Source organism: Stenella coeruleoalba, assembly GCF_951394435.1.
Source record: "Stenella coeruleoalba genome assembly, chromosome: X".
Taxonomy (NCBI): Eukaryota; Metazoa; Chordata; class Mammalia; order Artiodactyla; family Delphinidae; genus Stenella; species Stenella coeruleoalba.
In genome coordinates, this window is record NC_137152.1 from 102,057,985 (window position 1) to 102,081,507 (window position 23,523).

Sequence of the window (23,523 nt, forward strand, 5' to 3'; positions counted from 1 at the left end):
AGGTCATTAGGTTGATTCTCATTTTCACTATTAAAATCCATACTGTAAATAATATCCTTATCTCTAGGATAAATTTTTAGAAGTAAATCTGCTGGCTTAAAGGAAACACACATATTTAAGAGTTTGTTTGTTTTTTTTATTTTGTATCAAGTTGACCTTCAAAGTATGTACAAATTTACACATTTAACAGTGATGCATGAAAGTTACTGTTTCTTCATCATTACCAACAATTAATGTTAATAATTATTTCCATCTTCATCGATATGATAGGCAAAAATTGACACTTTGTTTTATTTTCTTTAATTTCTAATGATGTTGAATATTTTTGTTTCATTTTATATCTACATCTTTTATCCACTTGACATTGATTTTTATATAGACTGTGAGCTAACTTAATTCCTTCCAGATGGCTAGCTGATTATCCCAATACTATTTGTTGAATAATCTTTCCTTTTCCTACTGATCTGGAATCCCATATTCGTCATAAAGTAAATTATATCGTACTTAATTTTTTTTCTCGACTTCCTATTCTATTCCATTTTTCTAGATGCCAGACTGATTGATTCCAGCACCCACTCGTTTAGTTACCCTGACTTCATAATACAACTTTCTACTCCTTTATAGACATTTGTTTTAAAAATTCCCACATTATTCTTGCCTAATTTCATTCCAGAAAACCTATATAATTATTTTTCAATTTCTAAAATAAGTCCTATTGAGATTTTGATCTGTATTTCATCAAATGTATACATTAATTTGTAGAGAATTGTTAACTTTTATATATCGAGTATTTATATTTATAAATATGCTATATTGCACCATTAATTAAAATATTATTTTATTTTCTTATATGCAGTTTTGCTGTTTAAAAATATGTCTTGTTGTAAAATATAAATATCATTATATAGACATTTTTACATGTCAGTCAATAACCATTTAAAAGCAAAAAGTGTGTTGTAATACACCAAAATGTTAACACTGGGTATTTCTGTTTGGTGAATTGTAAGGTATTATTTTATCCTATGAACTTTAAAAACAATTTTATTGATACACCATATAATTGAACCCTTTAAAGTGTACAATTCAATATTTTTTATATGTTCACAGGATTTTGCATCCATCAACATTATGTAATTTTAGAACATTTTCATCACCCCCCAAAAAACTTCATACCCAATAGCACTCACGCCTTATTTAATCGCAACTCCCATATCCCTAGGCAATCAGTAATCTACTTTCTGTGTCTATAGATTTGCCTATTTGGATACTTCATATAAACGATATTATATAATATGCCATCTTTTGTAAGTGTCTTCTTTTATTTAGCCTATGTCTTCAAGGTTCATCTCTGTTGTACCATGTATCAGCATTTCGTTCCTTTTCATGGCTGAATGATAATGTATTGTATGGCTATACCACCTATTATTTATCCATTCATCAGTTGATAGACGTTTGGGTTGTTTTTACTGTATGACTATTATGAATAATGCTACAGTGAGCATTCATTAACAAGTTTTTGTGTGGATGTTTGTTTTCAGTTCTCTTAGGTATATACTTAGGAGTGAAATTGATATGTCCTATGTTTTAACTTTTTGAGGAACTGCCAGACTGTTTTTCAAAGTGGCTGCACCATTTTACATTATCACCAGCAGTATATGAGGGTTCTGATTTCTCCACATCCTCACCAACACTTTTTATCTGTTGTTTTTTATTATACGCATCGTAGTGTGTGTCTTTTCTTTAATGCTCTATAATGCTCACATACTTCTTTTTAATGGCAAACCTCCTATATTCATTAAAGCAAACATTATGACATGGGTACCCTGGAAACTGCAAACAAATGTTGACCTCTGTTTACACAATGTCCTGAATCACTTCTGGATAGGCAGAGATTGAAATATTAAAATGGACATTTTTATAGCGACAGATATGCAATTGTATGTGAGGGAAAATGATATCACAAATTCCAACAATGTTTTCTGACTTTGACTTTTTAAAAGGAAGTTGAGAGTTCCTTCTTTTTAATTTTTAAGTTTTTTATTACTTTTTATTGGAGTATAGTTGCTTTACAATGTTGTGTTAAGTTGAGAGTTCTTAAACTTTTCAGCACCTCTATTAGCACTTCATATTTCCATGAAAATTTAAAGTTCATTTGCAGAGATTGTGGATTATCATCAATAATCTTATTTTAAACTAATTTTTGCTTCTATCCTCTTATTTTCCTTCCTTTCTCTAATTCATTTCATGGCCAGCACCCAGTTGTCTAACATTTTAAGCAAACAACTATATCACATCACACTTCTTCAAAATAATTATCTTTGTCTTGATTCTGTTACCTCTAATTTGTAGAAAGAGGACAGAGTAAGGGGTTTTATGATGCAGATTACCCAAGTATAGTAAATCCAACTATAGTACTTGAATTGCTATTTAATTCAATGTGTTATAAAGAAATAGCTGTTGCATGTATATTCTATCTATAGTTATCTCCCTATCATCTATCTATCATCTATAATACCTGAGAACTACTGAGATTAGTATAACCTCAGATTATAAGTCAATATAAGATTATATTGATTAGCATTTTGTTCATTTTCATATGCTCTGTCTATAAAGTCATCTTAAGGTTTTGAAATATGAATGAGATAAAAGGAGGAGGCATTTTCAAAGTTACTGTAGGTCTGTTTTACCTGGTAGTGGCAGCAACTTCAAATCATCTTAAGGGAAGATGGTTTCTTCTGTTTAGGAAGTATCCAGATGGGCCTTTTAATTATGTAAATACAAAATAGATGCACTTCCAAATGCCTTTAGAGAGACTGTAAAGTCCTGGTAACCTGAATATAATCTCGAGTATTCCAACTTCATCACGCAAATTGCTGTGTTTGCTTGAGATTATGTAGAATTATGTAGATTGCTTTTTGAAAGGGAGATGGAAGTGGAAAAAATAATGTCCTGGGTGCAGACAAATGGCAAAGTGTTTTAACAGATTATATTTATGGAAAGAATGGGTCTTTGGGAGTACTGGGAGACAACACTGACATGGACACTGTAGTGGCAATGAAGACTCCTTTCCAGAAGGCTTTAAGTTAGGGAGACATTGGGTGAGGGTAATTAGAACTGGAAAGGAAACATACTGCTGGCCCTCCTAATAGATAGACTGTAACACAAAGCACCCCTCTGAGTACATGTAGGAATAATTGAGTAATATCCTAGAGGTGAAGGGATTGGGATGAGTCCCAAAGAGTGCAATGGTATGGTTTAGGGCTGTGCTGTCCAATAGAAATTTTGGTAGTAATGGAAAAGTACTAGATTTGTGCTGTCCAGTACAATCTAGTAACCACTAGACACAAGAACACTTGAAATGTGCCTGGTGTGACTGAGGAACCAATTTTAAAATTTAACTTAATTACTTAAAATTTAAATAGCCACATGTAGCTAATTGCTATTTATTGGACAGCACAGGTCTAGAATATTAAAAATAACTGAGATATCAAATACTTAAAAGTAGTAGAAACATGAACATTTCAATTACACATCTAAGACTGAGTCAAAATTGAACCGAAAATGCATCTTTATAGTATAGTCATTGGTGAAAAAAAGTTTTAGATATGTCATTCTACACTGCATGTGAAATAAAATTCAAAATCTTTAGCTGAATATACAAGGCTTTCCAAAATTCACTCCGAAGTCATTGTTCCAACCTTAAGTCCAACAGTCTTCTAATACAAAACCCCTGTTGATTAAGCCAATCTGGACTATCTGCCATTTCCAAAGAAATGCAGAAACTGAGGTTTAGAGAGATTAGATTACTTATACTCAGGTTGCAAAGGTGATAGATGTTCAAATCTAGGCATTGTGATTCTAGAGCTCTCTCTCTTATACCAGTTTTCTTATCTTCAAAATAAACATAATAATAGGAACTGCTTCATAAGATTGCTTGAAGATTAATGAGATATTCATATGGCGAGCTTGACTCTCATCTGGTAGACAACAAATGCTCAATGAAAATTAGCTATTACTGTTGATGCTACATTGGCATTGTGGCTTACAATACTTACTAATTGCAGATTATAACATAGAATAAAACAAGAAAATGATTTTTCTTTTTTAAGTCCAATAAACTATTTTTGCTTTTGACCTATATTATCTTGACTAGCATTATGGCATTTACAGAGATTTCAAATAAAAATTAGTTCATGTATTAGTTTTATATCACTCTGGAAACGTTCCACCACCCCAAAGCCACCTGAATTACAAAGAAATGAAATGGCTTAGCAAAGTGCTATGGTGCTGAAATAACATCATTTCAAAGAGTACATTTGTGCATAAACCAAAACAAAAAAACAACAGAATAAATGAAGAAAAGTCAGCCACTGAAAGACATAGTAGACTATAAACAAAAATGGGTCTCAAGCAAGATCATTCCTTTTTGTCATGGAAAAAACAAAATATGGAAAGGAGACAATGAAATGCATTTGCAAGAGGCCAGACAAGTAAGGTTATTCAGCTTGTATCTCTACCAGAGATACAGCAGCCTAAATATGCTCTTGAGTATGCATAGTAAAGTTATTATTTGCTTTTGGAAAGTATGTGGCTCTGACCATAAGAAACTGGAGCATAAATATAGGCTTTACTATGAAATATAATTTAAGAATGCTGTCATCAGTTTGGAAATATATTACTAAAATTTTTCCTACAAAAAAGAAGGATTTAAGAACTAACGTAGTTTTCAGGGCTTCCCTGGTGGCGCAGTGGTTGAGAGTCCACCTGCCGATGCAGGGGACACGGGTTTGTGCCCCGGTCCCGGAGGATCCCACATGTCACAGAGCGGCTGGGCCCGTGAGCCATGGCCACTGAGCCTGCGCGTCCAGAGCCTGTGCTCCACAACGGGAGAGGCCACAACAGTGAGAGACCCGCGTACTGCAAAAAAAAAAAAAAAGAAATAATGTAGTTTTCATTGAGATTTTTGTGTTCATGTCAAGCATTCAGAAGGGGAACATATAATATAAAAAGGACATGCACATCAATAGTTTCTAATATTAATTATTTTGAATGTTCCATATGTGTCTTAGAAAATTGAGGCAATGCTTGTGAGATTGTGCTTTATGAATATTGATTGTTTTAATAGTAGAATATAAAATCTAAGAACAAGATGCTCAGTAGGTAAAATCTATAAAATAAATAAATAAACCTACAAAATAAATAAATAAAATCTAAAAACAAGATACCTTGCATGCATGTCATGATTTATTTCCTCAGAGCTTTTCTACTTCTTTACCAATTGGTATAAGGAATTTTATATCTCCCAGATTGCAAGAAAAATAAACCAGACATATTGTTAAGGCTTTCAGAGCTAGACACAAAATTCAATGAACTCATTTTAATCAAAGTTAAACAACTGGATGAATTTCTTGTTACTAACATGTTAATGTTAGTTCTATATTTTTCTAGATATTATAAAATACTATTCTATTTTGTGGATTTAATTCCAGTAGATTCTTGAGTAGAAAATATCAGAGGAGTTATTCAACCTTTATTTTGCAAACTTTTATTATGTAAGGGGTTGGATTAAATCAAGATAATACTTTGTGTAATATTAATTGACTTCCTTGGACTTTTATTTGTAATTTTTTAAAAATAGAAGCAGGGTGTAAAGTTTGTTTAATAGTACAGCATTGTAAAGTAAAAGGATTGAAAAGAATCCTTCTTTGGGAGAATTTTGATTTCTATATATTATTTGAAAGCCTGAAGCTATCTGACTTTTCCTTTATGACCTTATTTCCTTTTTTGCAAAATCTTTCCCCAAGTCTTCCATAAGGCCTCTTAAGATAAATCAAAGGATAACCTAAAGTTAGTCAGTAAGTGCTTTTGACCTTTGGACTAGTGTAACTGCAAATATAAGAAATTTGTTACAATGATACGTTTAGATCAGGTCTAAAAGGTAACATGGTTGAATGTGTTTATTTTTCTTTACAGTTGTGATAGGGTTGAATGTTTTTTCTTTAAGCTCTCTGCTTCTATCACATCATATCAGTTGAGAGGATTCAGGGTTTTTAGTACTGAAGGTCAGGCACTACTAAGCACTAAGGGTATTTATTTAACTGAACAAGGAAAGGAGAAAATATCCAATTTAATTCAGACATTTATGACCTCAATTTAGATCCTTATTTTTATGTTCAATCCAAATGTGTTGAATCTAAAATCAAAACAATATACTTTGTTCTGCTTTGGATTAAAATAGGTTGTGCTGGACATGATTTGTAATAGTTTTTTATATGTGTCTCATATCAGCCTACCTCCTGCTAATAGGTTAGTAAGCTTCTATTTCTCTTTACCACTGCAACCAATAAACACTACTATTATAGGAAATATAATACTAATACAAGGCAACCTGCCTTTCATGCTCATCATAAAAAATGTGTAATATGAGCATGCCGTGTACACAATCAACCCTTCCATTCTAGGGGAAAAAAGGGAGGAAAGATAATGAATTGGTGCATGGAAGTCTTTGTGACACTAAATGACTCTAATTAATGAGATATTATAATTCAGGGCACAGTAGTAGCCCAACTGTTTGAAATTTCATATTATACTCTGTTAAATTTTTAGTTATCTGCTGTTGGTTTGGATATTATCTAAGATTTAGAGTTAGCATTCACAAGGAAGCACCCAAGCATACAAATCTTAAAAAAATAAAAATAAAAACTGCCACAGTACAAGTTGATTTCCCAAGAATGCAAAGAGAATAATTTTCTACAGATGAAGCATACCTTTATGCACTCTACTGAAAATTAGGCATGGTGTTATACATTCATAATATATCTTGTAGCTCTTCAAGTACAAAGAGTGGGTTAGAACTAAAGTATAAATCATATGCTTGTTTTTCGATTGCTTTATCTAATCCTTTATACATATATTAGTCCCATTGTAAAATAGAGATGTGATTTTCCTTTCACAAGTCTAACTAAATCTTCCATTATGCAAATACACATCTGTTCAGAAAGCAAAGCTAAAGAAACAATCCACATTTACTACAAAACAACAAAGATTTCAAGGATATTGGAGTATAATTTTGTTTTTGCTTTGTTTCAGCTGCATCAAGGTTTAATGGTGATGTATTTTACTTCTGTTCTCCAAACAATAAAAAAAAAATTCTTTTAGAGTGTATTGACCACAATAAAGCAACATACTTAAAGACAGTTATTTTAAACAAACCTCAAAGGCAAACTAATTAAGTATATTTTACATATTAGTAACCTATAAAAAGGGAAAGCTAATATAAAATACAGATCTTGAACACACACCTAGCCACCAAATGATTTTACCAATTCCTACTCCCATCAACAGTGAGTTCAATTATAAATGCTGTTCATCGTAAGATTATTTTAAATGAGGCCCCTATAATATTCCACTTTGAGCTTGTTTTGCTTTGGCAAATGTCTAAATCCTTGACTCCACCCTCCTCCTCATGTTACTAGAAATGTTGATTTTTAATTTGGAATTTTCCCTTCTCTTTTCATGAGAAATATAGTTTAGTGATAGGCACTTTAATTAATCAAACAATCAACGTATATATAATTCCTACTATTGTAATTCATTATATTCAAAGAAGACAAAGTAAATAATTTCATTAATGAGTCTAAACAAGGAAAAGGAAGATACATGGAGAACAAAATGTACCTGGAAAATGAGTAAGAGGAGAGCTTTAGAGAGAGTGATCATATTCCCTTTGGGGATACTTGTGTAATGAAGAAATATTGGGTTTTCTTTTCAAAAAATAACCTCTTTATTAAAGGAATTAATTATGTTCCTGAGATCAATTAAGAAGGCAGTTTTATGGATTTAATCAATTGTGTTCTCTATCATTCATTCAAAGAGTATTTATCAAACAGTACACTGTACTAATCCTTAATTTTATCTTTCAGATTTTAACACAAAAATTCAATTTGGTATGAAATGCTATTGTTATAAAAGATATTTGCAGTTAAAGGTACTCTAAAAACTGGATTTCCTGAAAATGTGGGGAAAATTAACTATGTTTTTGATTTTTGAAAAGATCTGAAACATCAATACAAGCAGACTAATTTTACCACATGCCCAAGGAAAGATTTTGTTTTGGTTTGGTTTGGTTTTTTGCAGTACGCAGGTCTCTCACTGTTGTGGCCTCTCCCGTTGCGGAGCACAGGCTCCGGACGCGCAGGCTCAGTGGCCATGGCTCACGGGACCAGCCGCTCCGTGACATGTGGGATCTTCCCGGACTGGGGCATGAACTCGTGTCCCCTGCATCGGCAGGCGGACTCCCAACCACTGTGCCACCAGGGAAGCCCCAAGAAAAGGTTTTAACTACTAAATTCCATTATATATTCAAGATCCAATTTTAAGAAGAGACCAAAAAAACCAATCCAGGCTTATAAAATATTAGGAGTTAATTGTGCACATTACAGAAAGGTGTTTCAACTTCACAAAATAGTAGTGTAGGATTTACATGTACTACTTACTGAATAAACACATTGTACTATTATTCTCTCTTTCAGTATTAAAACTTTTACATAAAGCAAGTCACACCAGTATCTAAACTTAGAATTAGCTGAAACCCAGACTAACTTCCTGCACCATGCAAGAAATATCATTTGAATGTTACTGACAGTGTTCATTTAACTTTAGCTTTAACACTTTTAGTGCAAGAGAGAATGTTTTGTTTTAGTTTGGTTTCAATTTCTTCATTCTAGTGAGCATCACATTATATGTGTTATATAATTCTGCAGCATTAAATAAACCAAGATTAGGTCCTTTGAGAAACACTAAAATATTTTTGCAACATTTTTGCTAGTGGTATTTCTATGGACAGCAACACCCTCTTTCATTTGGAAAGACCACATTTCTGTTTTACACAAAGACACACACACACACACACACACACACACACACACAAATACATATCCCAATAAACAAGTGTTTGAATAAAGACATAGAGACACAGAGATTTAATGAGAGTATTAGGTTTCACATGCTCATGGGTTAGGATCTACTACACCTACAACTCCGATACTTATAAGGCATGCATGTATCTATAAGATTAAATCAGTCTTCTCTGAAGACTGAGTAATTTATCAGCAAAAGTGATAGTAGCCAGGACTGTCCAATTTTTCTAAATCCCCTATTGGAACCACTAGGAGGCATGTCTGTTGGTAAATCTAAAGATCAACAATTGACTTGACCTTGTAAGCCAAGTAAGTAAAATTTTAATTTCAATGGGTCAGAAATTCTATACTGTAACTGATTGAGGACTTTAGTCAAACTTATTCCAGATGCTTCCTGGATAAAATGTTAGGCCAGACAGATTTCTATGCACAGAAAAAAAAATAGGATAGATGAAAAAATAATTTTCATTTTAGTAGGTTTCTCAGCAGTAGTTGCTCAGAAGAGACACACGTTTTATCTAATATAAAAGGGTCAATGCAGTAGAATATTGCACTTTATTGTATCTCTCCAAAATATGTGTATATTTTTAGGTACAAAAGACTACCTCTATTTGATTTTCCTCTAGAGGGTTTGATTTGGGAAGAATAATGATGAATATAAGCCATTTAACATTGTTTTTGGATTTCTATTTAGAAATGGAACAAGGTCAAGGTTGGTGCACATTCAGAATACAGCAATAGCAACCAACATTGAATCAAAATTACACTACTTGTCTGATTTTTTTCATCATTGTATCCTAATAATTTATAATGAGTGCATTTTCGCTGATGATTTGCTTAGCCAAATAACTTTAATCATATCATTCTTTCCTCATTTTCTAAGTGTAGATATTTAAAAGCAGTAATATCAATTCTTTGTACTCTAGATGCTTATAGATCTTTGGATCAATGTTGAGGAGGCCTCAAAAATAATGGGCTGGGACTGTGAGTCTAAGAAGGGGTGGAATAAGAAATAGTAAACTATACGAATTCCATTTTATTCTAGCCAATATGTGTATGAAATTATAATTTGAGTATCTTTTATCTGTTAGTTTGCTATCAACTGTTTCTACTTGATCTCAGATTCAGTCACCTTTGTACCAATCATTTGTAAAATCCTTAGAGTTAGGAATGTAATCTATTGTGGTTGGGTGGAAAGGGGAGAAGAACCAACTTTTGTTTAGCATCAAATATGTTTCAAGCGTTTTACAAATATCTCATTTAACTTTCACAACATCCCAGGAAGTGGGGGCTAATCCTATTCCTAATTTACAGGTGAGGAAACTGGCTTAGAGAGATTAAGTCTCTTGCATAAATCCCAAAGTTAACAAGTGAAAGATCTGGAATTGCAAACTTTTCACCCTCACTACAGATTCCATGCTTTTTCATTTTACCTGAAGCTAACTGTCTGATATGGAGATAGAATTTAAAACTTTGACCTTGGAACTTCCCTGGCAGTCCAGTGGTTAAGACTTTGCCTTCCAATGCAGGGGGTGTGGGTTCCATCCCTGACTGAGGAGCTAAGATCCCACATACCTGGGGCCAAAAACCAAGACATAAAAAAGAATCAATATTGTAACAAATTCAATAAAGACTTTAAAAATGGTCCACATCAAAAAAGAATCTTTAAGAAAAAAATAACTTTGACCTTATTAATATCATATTCCTAATTTATTAGACCCTTGCTACTCAAAGTGTAGTCCAAATACCTGTTCACCTGGGAACTTGTTAGAAAAGTAAATTCTTGGGCCCACTCCAGACCTGCTGAAGTTAGAAACTTCATTTGAACAGTTTTAGCAGGCTATTTGTAAGCACATTAGAATTTGAGAAGTGCTATTTTATATAACTTGACTGGACAAATCATGCCCTGCTTCTTGGAAGTATGCAAATATAATAGTGAAGACTCCTTTTCAAGGCCTTTTAAAAATTTATAGCTTGTTTACTTGCTGTTTAAAATAGACAACGTAGGTAGCTGAAATAATTCTAACATTGTGCCTCTGTATAAAAATCACTTTAGGGGCTTCCCTGGTGGCACAGTGGTTGAGAGTCTGCCTGACAATGCAGGGGACACGGGTTCGTGCCCCAGTCCGGGAAGATCCTACATGTCGCGGAGTGGCTGGTCCCGTGAGCCATGGCCACTGAGCCTGTGCGTCTGGAGCCTTGCTCCGCAACGGGAGAGGCCACAACAGTGAGAGGCGCGCGTACTGGAAAAAAAAAAAATCACTTTAACCATCCCTCCCCCACCTTTTAAAAAATTTTTTTTAATTTATTTATTTATTATTCCCTCTGTTTCTGAGGGAATTCTAAGAGTAGACATTGTTTAATTTGTAACAAATTAACCAGTGAACACATCTGGGCCTGGGACTCTCTGTTTTGGAAGGTTATTAATTATTGATTTGATTTTACTAATAGATACAGGTCTATTCAGATTTTCTGTTCCTTCTTGTGCCAGTTTTATCAAATTGTGTCTTTCAAGGAATTGGTCCATTTCATTCAGTTTATCAAATTTGTGCACCTAGAATTGTTTGTGGTATTCCTTTATTATCTTATTAATGTCCATAGATCTGTGGTAATGTATCCTCTTTCACTTCTGATATTTGCAATTTTTGTCTTCTCTCTTGTTTTATTAGTCAGCCTCTCTAGATGCTTATCAATTTTGAGCTTTTCAGAGAATGAACTTTTGGTTTTGTTGATTTTCACTTTCAAGCTATTTGTGGATTCAAACTGACTCTCCTATAGAAAGCATATGGTTAGGTTTTATTTTTTTAAATCCATTCTTCCTTTTGTGTGTATTTTAAATATATTTTCTTAGTGTGTACCAACAGAGTTACATTTAATATCTAAAATTTATGAAAGGTATAACATTCTAGTTTGAATTGATACCAACTAAGCTTCAGTAGCATTCAAAATACCTGCTCCTAGATAGGTCCACTTCTCCCCCTTTATAGGTCCACTTCTCCCCCTTTATGTTGTCATTGCATCAGTTACATCTTTATTGTTTGATCATTAACATAGATTTAAAATTAGTTTTATATATTTGTATTTTAAATCATGTAGGAAATAAAAACGGGACTTATGAACTATGAATACAATAATACTAACTCTTACCTATATAGTGACCTTTATTTCTTCATATGGTTATTTCTAAACTTAATTAATTAATTAATTTTAACATCTTTATTGGACTATAGTTGCTTTACAATGATGTGTTAGTTTCTGCATTCTAACAAAGTGAATCAGTTATACATATACATATGTTCCCATATCTCTTCCCTCTTGCGTTTCCCTCCCTCCCACCCTCCCTATCCCACCCCTCTAGGTGGTCACAAAGCACCGAGCTGATCTCCCTGTGCTATATGGCTGCTTCCCACGAGCTATCTATTTTACGTTTGGTAGTGTATATATGTCCATACCACTCTCTCACTTTGTCACAGCTTACCCATCCCCCTCCCCATATCCTCAAGTCCATTCTCTAGTAGGTCTGTGTCTTTATTCCTGTCTTACACCTAGGTTCTTCATGAACTTTTTTTTTTCTTAGATTCCATATATATGTGTTAGCATACGGTATTTATTTTTCTCTTTCTGACTTACTTCACTCTGTATGACAGACTGTAGATCCATCCACCTCACTACAAATATCTCAAATTCGTTTCTTTTTATGGCTGAGTAATATTCCATTGTATATATATGCCACATCTTCTTTATCCATTCATCTGATGATGGACACTTAGGTTGCTTCCATGTCCTGCTATTGTAAATAGAGCTGCAATGAACATTTTGGTACATGACTCTTTTTGAATTATGGTTTTCTCAGGGTATATGCCCAGTAGTGGGGTTGCTGGGTCATATGGTAGCTCTATTTGTAGTTTCTTAAGGAACCTCCATACTGTTCTCCATAGTGGCTGTATCAATTTACATTTCCACCAACAGTGCAAGAGTGTTCCCTTTTCTCCACACCCTCTCCAGCATTTATTGTTTCTAGAGTTTTTGATGATGGCCATGCTGACCGGTGTGAGATGATATCTCACTGTAGTTTTGATTTGCATTTCTCTAATGATTAATGATGTTTAGCATTCTTTTATGTGTTTGTTGCCAATATGTATATCTTCTTGGGAGAAATGTCTATTTAGGTCTTCTGCCCATTTTTGGATTGGGTTGTTTGGTTTTTTGATATGGAGCTGCATGAGCTGCTTGTAAATCTTGGAGATTAATCCTTTTTCAGTTGCTTCATTTGCACATATTTTCTCCCATTCTGAGGGTTGTCTTTTTGTCTTGTTTATGGTTTCCTTTGCTGTGCAAAAGCTTTGAACTTTCATTAGGTTCCATTTGTTTATTTTTGTTTTTATTTCCATTTCTCTCGGAGGTGGGTCAGAAAGGACCTTGCTGAGATTAATGTCGTAGAGTGTTCTGCCTCTGTTTTCCTCTAAGAGGTTGATAGTGTCTGGCCTTACATTTAGGTTTTTAATACATTTTGAGTTTATTTTTGTGTGTGGTGTTAGGGAGTGTTCTAATTTCATACTTTTACATGTACCTGTCCAGTTTTCCCAGCACCACTTATTGAAGAGGCTGTCTTTTCTCCACTGTATATTCTCACCACCTTTATCAAAGATAAGGTGACCATATGTGCGTGGGTTTATATCTGGGCTTTCTATCCTGTTCCATTGATGTATATTTCTGTTTTTGTGCCAGTACCATACTGTCTTGATTACTGTAGCTTTGTAGTATAGTGTGAAGTCAGGGAGCCTGATTCCTCCAGCTCCATTTTTCATTCTCAAGATTGCTTTGGCTATTCGGGGTCTTTTGCGTTTCCATACAAATTGTGAAATTTTTTGTTCTAGTTCTGTGAAAAATGCCAGTGGTAGTTTGATAGGGATTGCATTGAATCTGTAGATTGCTTTGGGTAGTAGAGTCATTTTCACAATGTTGATTCTTCCAATCCAAGAACATGGTATATCTCTCCATCTATTTGTATCATCTTTACTTGCTTTCATCAGTGTCTTATAATTTTCTGCATACAGGTCTTTTGTCTCCTTAGGTAGGTTTATTCCTAGATATTTTATTCTTTTTTTTGCAGTGGTAAGTGGGAGTGTTTTCTTGATTTCACTTTCAGATATTTCATCATTAGTCTATAGGAATGCCAGAGATTTCTGTGCATTAATTTTATATCCTGCTACTTTACCAGATTCACTGATTAGCTCTAGTAGTTTTCTGGTAGCATGTTTGGGATTCTCTATGTAGAGTATCATGTCATCTGCAGTCAGTGACAGCTTTACTTCTTCTTTTCCGATTTGGATTCCTTTTATTTCCTTTTCTTCTCTGATTGCTGTGGCTAAAATTTCCAAAACTATGTTGAATAACAGTGGTGAGAGTGGGTAAACTTTTCTTGTTCCTGATCTTACTGGAAATGGTTTCAGTTTTTCACCATTGAGGACGATGTGGGCTGTGGGTTTGTCATATGTGGCCTTTATTATGTTGAGGAAAGTTCCCTCTATGCCTACTTTCTGGAGGGTTTTTATCATAAATGGGTGTTGAATTTTTCGAAAGCTTTCTCTGCATCTATTGAGATGATCATATGGTTTTTCTCCTTCAGTTTGTTCATATGGTGTATCACATTGATTGATTTGCATACATTGAAGAGTCCTTGCATTCCTGGGATAAACCCCACTTGATCATGGTTATGTTCCTTTTAATTTGCTGTTGGATTCTGTTTGCTAGTATTTTGTTGGGGATTTTTGCATCTATATTCATCAGTGATATTGGCCGGTAGTTTTCTTTCTTTGTGACATCTTTGTCTGCTTTTGGTGTCAGGGTGATGGTGGCCTCGTAGAATGAGTTTGGGAGTGTTCCTCCCTCAGCTATATTTTGGAAGAGTTTGAGAAGGATAGGTGTTACTCTTCTGTAAATGTTTGATAGACGTCGCCTGTGAAGCTCTCTGGTCCTGGGATTTTCTTTGTTGGAAGATTTTTAATCACAGTTTCAATTTCAGTGCTTGTGATTGGTCTGTTTATATTTTCTATTTCTTCCTAGTTCAGTCTCAGGAAGTTGTGCTTTTCTAAGAATTTGTCCATTTCTTCCAGGTTGTCCATTTTATTGGCATAGAGTTGCTTGTAGTAATCTCTCATGATCCTTTATATTTCTGCAGTGTCAGTTGTTACTTCTCCTTTTTCATTTCTAATTCTATTGATTTCAGTCTTCTTCCTTTTTTTTCTTGATGAGTCTGGCTGGAGGCTTATCAACTTTGTTCATCTTCTCGAAGAACCAGCTTTTAGTTTTATTGATCTTTGCTATCATTTCCTTCATTTCTTTTTCATTTATTTCTGATCTTATCTTTATGATTTCTTTCCGTCTGCTAACTTTGGGGTTTTTTTGTTCTTCTTTCTCTAATTGCTTTAGGTGCAAGGTTAGGTTGTTTATTTGAGATGTTTCCAGTTTCTTAAGGTAGGATTGTATTGCTATAAACTTGCCTCTTAGAACTGCTTTTGCGGCATCCCATAGGTTTTGGATCATCGTGTTTTCATTGTCGTTTGTTTCAAGGTATTTTTTGATTTCCTGTTTGATTTCTTCAGTGATCTCTTGGTTATTCTGAAGTGTATTGTTTAGCCCCCATGTGTTTGTATTTTTTACAGATCTTTTCCTGTAATTGATACATAGTCTCATAGCGTTGGGGTTGGAAAAGATACTTGATATGATTTCAATTTTCTTAAATTGACCAAGGCTTGATTTGTGACCCAAGATCTGATCTATCCTGGAGAATTTTCCATGAGCACTTGAGTAAAATGTGTATTCTGTTGTTTTTGGATGGAATTGTCCTATAAATATCAATTAAGTCCATCTTGTTTAATGTATCATTTAAAGCTTGTGTTTCCTTATTGATTTTCATTTTGGATGATCTGTCCATTGGTGAAAGTGGGGTGTTAAAGTCCCCTACTGTGATTGTGTTACTGTCGATTTACCCTTTTATGGCTGCTAGTATTTGCCTTAAGTATTGAGGTGCTCCTATGTTGGGTGCATAAATATTTACAAGTGTTATATCTTCTTCTTGGATCGATCCCTTGATCATTATGTAGTGTCCTTCTTTGTCTCTTCTAATAGTCTTTATTTTAAAGTCTATTTTGTCTGATATGAGAATTGCTATTCCTGTTTCCTTTTGGTTTCCATTTGCATGGAATATCATTTTCCATCCCGTCACTTTCAGTCTGTATGTGCTCCTAGGTCTGAAGTTGGTCTCTTTTAGACAGCATATATATGGGTCTTGTTTTTGTATCCATTCAGCCAGTCTGTGTCTTTTGGTGGGAGCATTTACTCCATTATATTTAAGGTAATTATCGATATGTACGTTCCTATTCCCATTTTCTTAATTGTTTTGGGTTTGTTATTGTAGGTCTTTTCCTTCTCTTGTGTTTCTTGCCTAGAGAAGTTCCTTTAGCATTTGTTGTAAAGCTGGTTTGGTGGTGCTGAACTCTTTCAACTTTTACTTGTCTGTAAAGGTTTTAATTTCTCCATCAAATCTGAATGAGATCCTTGCTGGGTAGAGTAATCTTGGTTGTAGGTTTTTCTCCTTCATCACTTTAAATATGTCCTTCCAGTCCCTTCTGGCTTGCAGAGTTTCTGCTGAAAGATCATCTGTTAACCTTATGGAGATCCTCTTGTGTGTTATTTGTTGTTTTCCCCTTGCTGCTTTTAATATGTTTTCTTTGTATTTAATTTTTGATAGTTTGATGAATATGTGTCATGGCGTGTTTCTCATTGGATTTTTCCTGTATGGGACTCTCTGTGCTTCCTGGACTTGATTAAGTATTTCCTTTCCCATATTAGGGAAGTTTTCAACTATAATCTCTGCAAATATTTTCTCCGTCCCTTTCTTTTGCTCTTCCTCTTCTGGGACCCCTATAATTCGAATGTTGGGGCATTTAATGTTGTCCCAGAGGTCTCTGATACTGTCCTCAATTCTTTTCATTCTTTTTTCTTTATTCTGCTCTGCAGTAGTTATTTCCACTATTTTGTCTTCTAGGTCACTTATCCGTTCTTCTGCCTCAGTTATTCTGCTATTGATCCCTTCTAGAGTATTTTTAATTTCATTTATTGTGTTGTTCATCATTGTTTGTTTCCTCTTTAGTTCTTCTAGGTCCTTGTTAAATGTTTCTTGCATTTTCTCTATTCTATTTCCAAGAATTTGGATCATCTTTACTCTCATTATTCTGAATTCTTTTTCGGGTAGACTGCCTATTTCCTCTTCATTTGTTAAGTCTGGTGGGTTTTTACCTTGCTCCTTTATGTGCTGTGTGTTTTTCTGTCTTCTCATTTTGCTTATCTTACTGAGTTTGGGGTCTCCTTTTTGCAGGCTGCATGTTCGTAGTTCCCGTTGTTTTTGGTGTCTGTCCCCAGTGGCTAAAGTTGGTTCAGTGGGCTGTGTAGGCTTCCTGGTGGAGGGGACTAGTGCCTGTGTTCTGGTGGATGAGGCTGGATCTTGTCTTTCTGGTGGGCAGGTCCATGTGTGGTGGTGTGTTTTGGGGTGTCTGTGGCCTTATTATGCTTTTAGGCAGCCTCTCTGCTAATGGGTGGGGTTGTTTTCCTGTCTTGCTAGTTGTTTGGCATAGGGTGTCCAGCACTGTAGCTTGCTGGTCATTGAGTGAATCCGGGTCTTGGTGTTGAGATGGTGATCTCTGGGAGATTTTCGCTGTTTGATATTACGTGGAGCTGGGAGGTCTCTTGTGGACCAGTGTCCTGAAGTTGGCTCTCCCACCTCAGAGGCACAGCACTGACTCCTGGCTGGAGCACCAAGAGCCTTTCATCCGCACGGCTCAGAATAAAAGTGAGGAAACACTAATATAATAATCAGAATGTCCAGGATACAATTAAAAATCACTCATTATGCCAAGAACCAAGAAAATCTTAATACGAATGAAAAAACCAACTAACTGATGATAACACTGAAATGAATCACATGTTAGAATTATCTGAAAAGCATTTTAAAGCAGCAGTCATAAAAATGCCTCAACAATTAATTACAAATTGTCTTAAAACAAAATAAAAATAGATAATTCCAGCAAAGAAACAGAAGTTGTAAAAAAAAAAATCCAATTACAAATTATAGAACTAAGAAACACAATAACCAAAATTTTAAAAACTTTACTCAATAGTAGACTAGAGATGACAGAAAATATAATCAGTGAACAGTGAACTTGAAGATGGATCAGTAGAATTTATTCAACCTAAACGACAGAGAAAAAAAACAGACTGAAAAAAATGAGCAAAACAATGATCTTCACAACAGTAAAAAAAAAAAAAAGAAAGAAAAGATTTAACATTTCATCAGAATGAGAGGAGAAACAAAGTGGGACTGAAAGAGTATTTAAAGAAACAATGGCAGAAAACCTCCCAAATTCAGCAAAAAGATAAAAACCTACAGATTCGAGAAGCTGAGTGAACTCCAAATAGAATACACTGAAACAAAGCCATGCAGAGACCCATCATAGTTAAACTTCTGAAAAATAAAGAAACATCTTGAGAGTGTTGTCAGCAAACATGGCAGAATAGGTAGCTCCAAGAGTCCTTGTCTCCACAAAAACACTGGAAAACCAAGTAAAACAGAATCAACTTTGTTAGAACTCTGGAAAGCTGTCAAAGGTTTACAATAAATAAGCAAATGAGGAATCAAGGAAAAGCCAACTTAAAAAGGGTAGGAAAGTTTTGTGATATTTTACTTGCTCCTACCCAGTCTCCTCTCCTGCATAGGAATAGTCTTAAGACAGCTGCCCAGGTCTCCAGCATGGGACCCTGGTCCTTGATTCCAGAGGGAGCAGAGCATATTTTATTTGCTAATCATGGTACTTGTGTTTTCTAACCTGTCTGAGGACTACCTGAAAGGCTTGATTTATTTTACTTAACTTAGAAGTTTCTCAAGGCAAAAAAGTGGGCACCCAGAGAGCATCCCTCAAATTAGCAAAAGGCAAATGAATAATCCACTGCCACCTGAGGCAACAGATTACAGCTGAGGCAAACATAAATACACCAAAAACCAGGGAAGAAAGGCTAGGGAGAGAGATTCTTTAGAATATTAGAACACTGAAGACATACCTAATACACCAGGAAATTTGGAAAGCCATGTGCATGCCCAGGTTAGGATGCATACTCAGAAAAGACCTGAAGATCCTAAGATTTCAACTATGACTGATTATTAGGCTCAGTACAAGCAAGAAGTGAGAACTAAGATGGAACTGTAAATAACCATGCTAGAGCATTCTTTCAACATCTAGCTAGACATCGAAAGAATGCTCTAACACAAAACCAATCTGCAAAGACTAGGAAATTTTGAAAAAATTTTTCCCCTCTTTCTCCCTTTATTTGGCTATGGGCATTAAAGTAAATCTCTGTCAAAACACAAAGTGAACACAAACTAAATTAACAAAGACTACACATGACAAATAATACAGGCATTACAAAAATGATTTTAAAACTTCACTAAACAAACAGCTACAGCAACAAAATTAAAGACTAAGGAAGAATCTTATTTCACAGTTATCAAATCATAAAATTCAAAATGTGTGATTTTCAACCAAACATTCAAAGTATGTAAAGAACCAACAAATGATGGTCCATTCAAAGAGAAACTATCCCAAGGAGATAGACACATTGGACTTAGTAGAAAAGGACTTTAAATTACCTGTTCAAATACAATCAAATAGCTAAAGGAAAATATAAATAAAGAATTAAAGGATATCACGAGAACAATGCATAAACAAGTAGAGAATATCAAAAAAGAGATGTAAATTACAAAGTAACCAAACAAATTCTGGACATGAAAAGTACATTAATTGAAATGAAACTTCACTAGAAGCTTTCAAAAGCATATTTGAGCAGGCAGAAGAAAGAATCAGTGAACTTGAAGATATGTGAATTGAAATTATCCAGTGACTTGTCATGTACAAGGGATCCTTAATAAAATTAACATCGGATCTTGCAACAGAATTCACAGAGGACAGATGCAGTGGGATGACATTTTTAAAGTACTGAAAGAAAAAAAACCTGTCAATCAAGAAATTGGTTCTTGGCATAATGAGTGATTTTTAATTGTATCCTGGACATTCTGATTATTATATTAGTGTTTTGATCCTATTTAAAACTTGTTTTAGCAGGTACTGACCCTGTTTAGGTTTAATTGGTAGATTCTGTCCACTTTTGTGGACCTTAGTTCCAATAATAATTTAGTTTTCTGAACTCTTGCAATGTTATCTGGTCTGCATCATTCATCCAAAGCCACCGGGACTGCCACTCAATCCCTGTACTCTGCTATTTATCCATTATCAGGATAAATAAAAACTTAATTTTCCATGTTGCCAAAATGGAAAGAGACTGTTTTCCCCTCACCTTTTTTTCTTTCCTTACAGCCTTTCTATGAGAAACCTAGTGGTTGTGAATATGGATGTGCATTTTTTTTTAATAAATTTATTTATTTATTTATTATTTTTGGCTGAGTTGGGTCTTCATTTCTGTGCATGGGCTTTCTCTAGTTGCGGTGAGCGGGGGCCACTCTTCATCGCAGTTCACGAGCCTCTCACTATCGCAGCCTCTCTTGTTGCGGAGCACAGGCTCCAGACGCGTAGGCTCAGTAGTTGTGGCTTATGGGCCCAGTTGCTCCGCGGCATGTGGGATCTTCCCAGACCAGGGCTCGAACCCATGTCCCCTGCATTGGCAGGGTGATTCTCAACTACTGTGCCACCAAGGAAGCCCTGGATGTGCATTGTTAAAAGAGGCTCAGTAACCCTATTGCCAGGTTTACAACCTAAGGCTGTTTTTTAGTGTCTGGAAGTCATCTCTTTGCAATGTAAACATTTACAAAGATAACACCTCTAGCTCCCTGTTGCGGTGGGAGTTTAAGCTAGGCACCTTGCTCTGAGCTGTAACCATCTGCTTGTCAGAGAGATAAGAAATTTTAATATACCTTTGGAGAAATGCAATTAACTAAAACGAATGGTTACCTTAATTCCCAAGTAAACTTAGAATGAGTGTTATGAAAGAATTTGTAGCAAAGGATGCTGTTAGGTCCTGTTAGAGAGACTTGAGAACATATGTACATAAGGGGTTCTGACTGTCTGGCTGTATAAATAGGGTGGGAATTTCCTTGGCTTACTTATGAGGCATTGTAATCTGAATATGCTTATTCAATAATAAAACTTTCTGTCTTTTCTACATTTTGAGGAAAACATTCTCTAGGTTGGCAGGATTGTTATTTCTTCAAAACTATATACCCATGACCTGGCTATGATTCTATGCATATTAAAATGACACATTTGCCAGAATTCAGCCAGGGAAAGTGCTTTTCATCTCCAGGTGTTTAATTAGTTGGCATTCCAAACCCATTGAATCCTCCTGAGTGATCTCCTCCCTAAAGTACAGTGTTCCAAGTTCCATCTACTGTGTTATCCTGGGCTTCTGCCAGTGTGAAATGGAAATACCCTGTACCAGCAAAATAACAATGCACATCTGAAAGGAGGAAATGTAAAACAAAAATGGTATTGGCTAGAGGAAATATATTTTTGTACTCTTACTCACACTAGATCAAAGTAACAAAATGTGCTCTACTCTTCTAGTTTTATTTTATTTGTTCCACATTGAACTAGTTTTAGTGTACTCTCAGTAGTACTTTTAACTTTTGACTCTTAGTCATGATTGAATGCAGGTGATACTTGAGAATCTGTGACCTCCTGTAAGAATTGGAGTTTTTGTAAAATTTTGCATAGGTTTTGTATTATGCAAGTTGATGGTTATGCCATGTTTCTACATCAGAATTCCTAGAAAAATCACTTTGAATTTTTGATATAGAAATTAATGGAAAACGAATTATTATATAAAATTTAGATTTTTCAAATTAAGAAAATGTACAATTTGCCCTAACAATTTTATGGAGAAATATCCTCTTTTTGTTTTAATAACTAAAGATAAAATATGCTCATACTCTTCTCCCCTTTATTAACAAATTAGACTGTTAAAAAATAAAATATTTAAAATGAATTAAAAATTTTATTAGCACCATTCAAATTTCTTTGCCAGTCATTTTCATGTTATAGACTCTGAATTTTAATTAAAGTGGTATTAGAGAAAGTTCCAGTTTATGAAAAATTGAAACAAATGGATTTTGTTACAAGAATGAGACAAATGCTCAGTACAGAAGCTGCAGTGTATCCCAATAGCTAATGTCAATTTTCAGGGTGTCTTAGGTGACTATAAAATCAGTGCTTATTCAAGTTGAACTACTTGTAACTTCCACATGCATAGTGCAGTTGGAATTTAGGATTATGGTGAGTACTGTGAGGCACTGCAAGACTATAAAGTGACTTGTGAGTCACAAAAAGTTTAAGTTATATCTAGTCTAGTTGTAGAGTTGTCTATTTAAATATTTTCTAATTTTATTGATTATATACTCTTGTGGAAAGGTGGTAGAATGTGTATAGGTACCAAGAATCTCCTCCCTGAATTCCCTGTAAAATTGATGTGAAAAAAAGTTCTATGTAGTCCATTGGGTTGAAAAAGTTAGAAACTTATTTCTGATCCTGGCAGAAATTGATACAGTCTCTTTTTTCTGATAGATTGGATACCAATACATTTATTTTCTGGAGCCTACATAGTCATTTCTTTGAGCTCCTAAAGTAACTCAGGTTTCTACCATGGGTTACTCCATTATTGATACTGACAGTACTTCGGTGATCATCAAAGGACCACACCCTGAAGCCTTACTTGCCTCAGAATTTTTCAGGCAGTGTGTTTGAGCCACTAACAGACATCCATATTTTTTATAGTGAGATTCTGCTTGTCAAGGATGCTTCCAATGGGCCATACCCTAATGTGCCTTTGAGTTGCTTGGTCTCACCTGGAGAGGGAAACTAGAATTTGTTGAATCACTGCTATCTGCCAACAATCTATTCATGCTATAGGAAATCTGCTTTGATAGCAATAAATAACAGACTTGACATTGGAGAAAATCGAATCAGTGATGCAAAGGACAAAATTTTGAACCAATATAAGAATATAGAAGAAAAGAATAAAGGAATGGAAGGGGAGAAAAGACAATGGACATAGAAGATAGATTATAAAGGTTCAACTGGCAAATAATAGATATTACTAAAGAAGAGAGAAAAATGGATAAAACAAAATAATCAGAGAACGAGACTGCTATTGCATATTAAGATATATGAGGCAAGTGAAATTAATGTATAGGAATCTATACTACTAAAGTGTTTTTCCAGTGTAATTTAGAAGAGGAGTTTAGTAACGGCCACAAGACAGGGTAGGAACAAAAGAGAAACTAAACCTGTGGAAAAGGGTAGATAATAGGGAGATAGCAGAAGGTTACCAGTGGATTAGGTGGAAAGATTTCTTCAGAATGCAGCTTTAATCAGAGACCAAGTGTGCATGGGGAGGAGGGAAAGAGCATATAGTGAGTACAGCTTGGCCAAGTATGGAGAATAGATGGACATTGTAAGACAACACATAGCATGTAACGATCAGTCTCAGGAGTAAGAAAGAATCGGATTTAAAATACTGTCTTTTACTTGCTATCAGTGAGAGC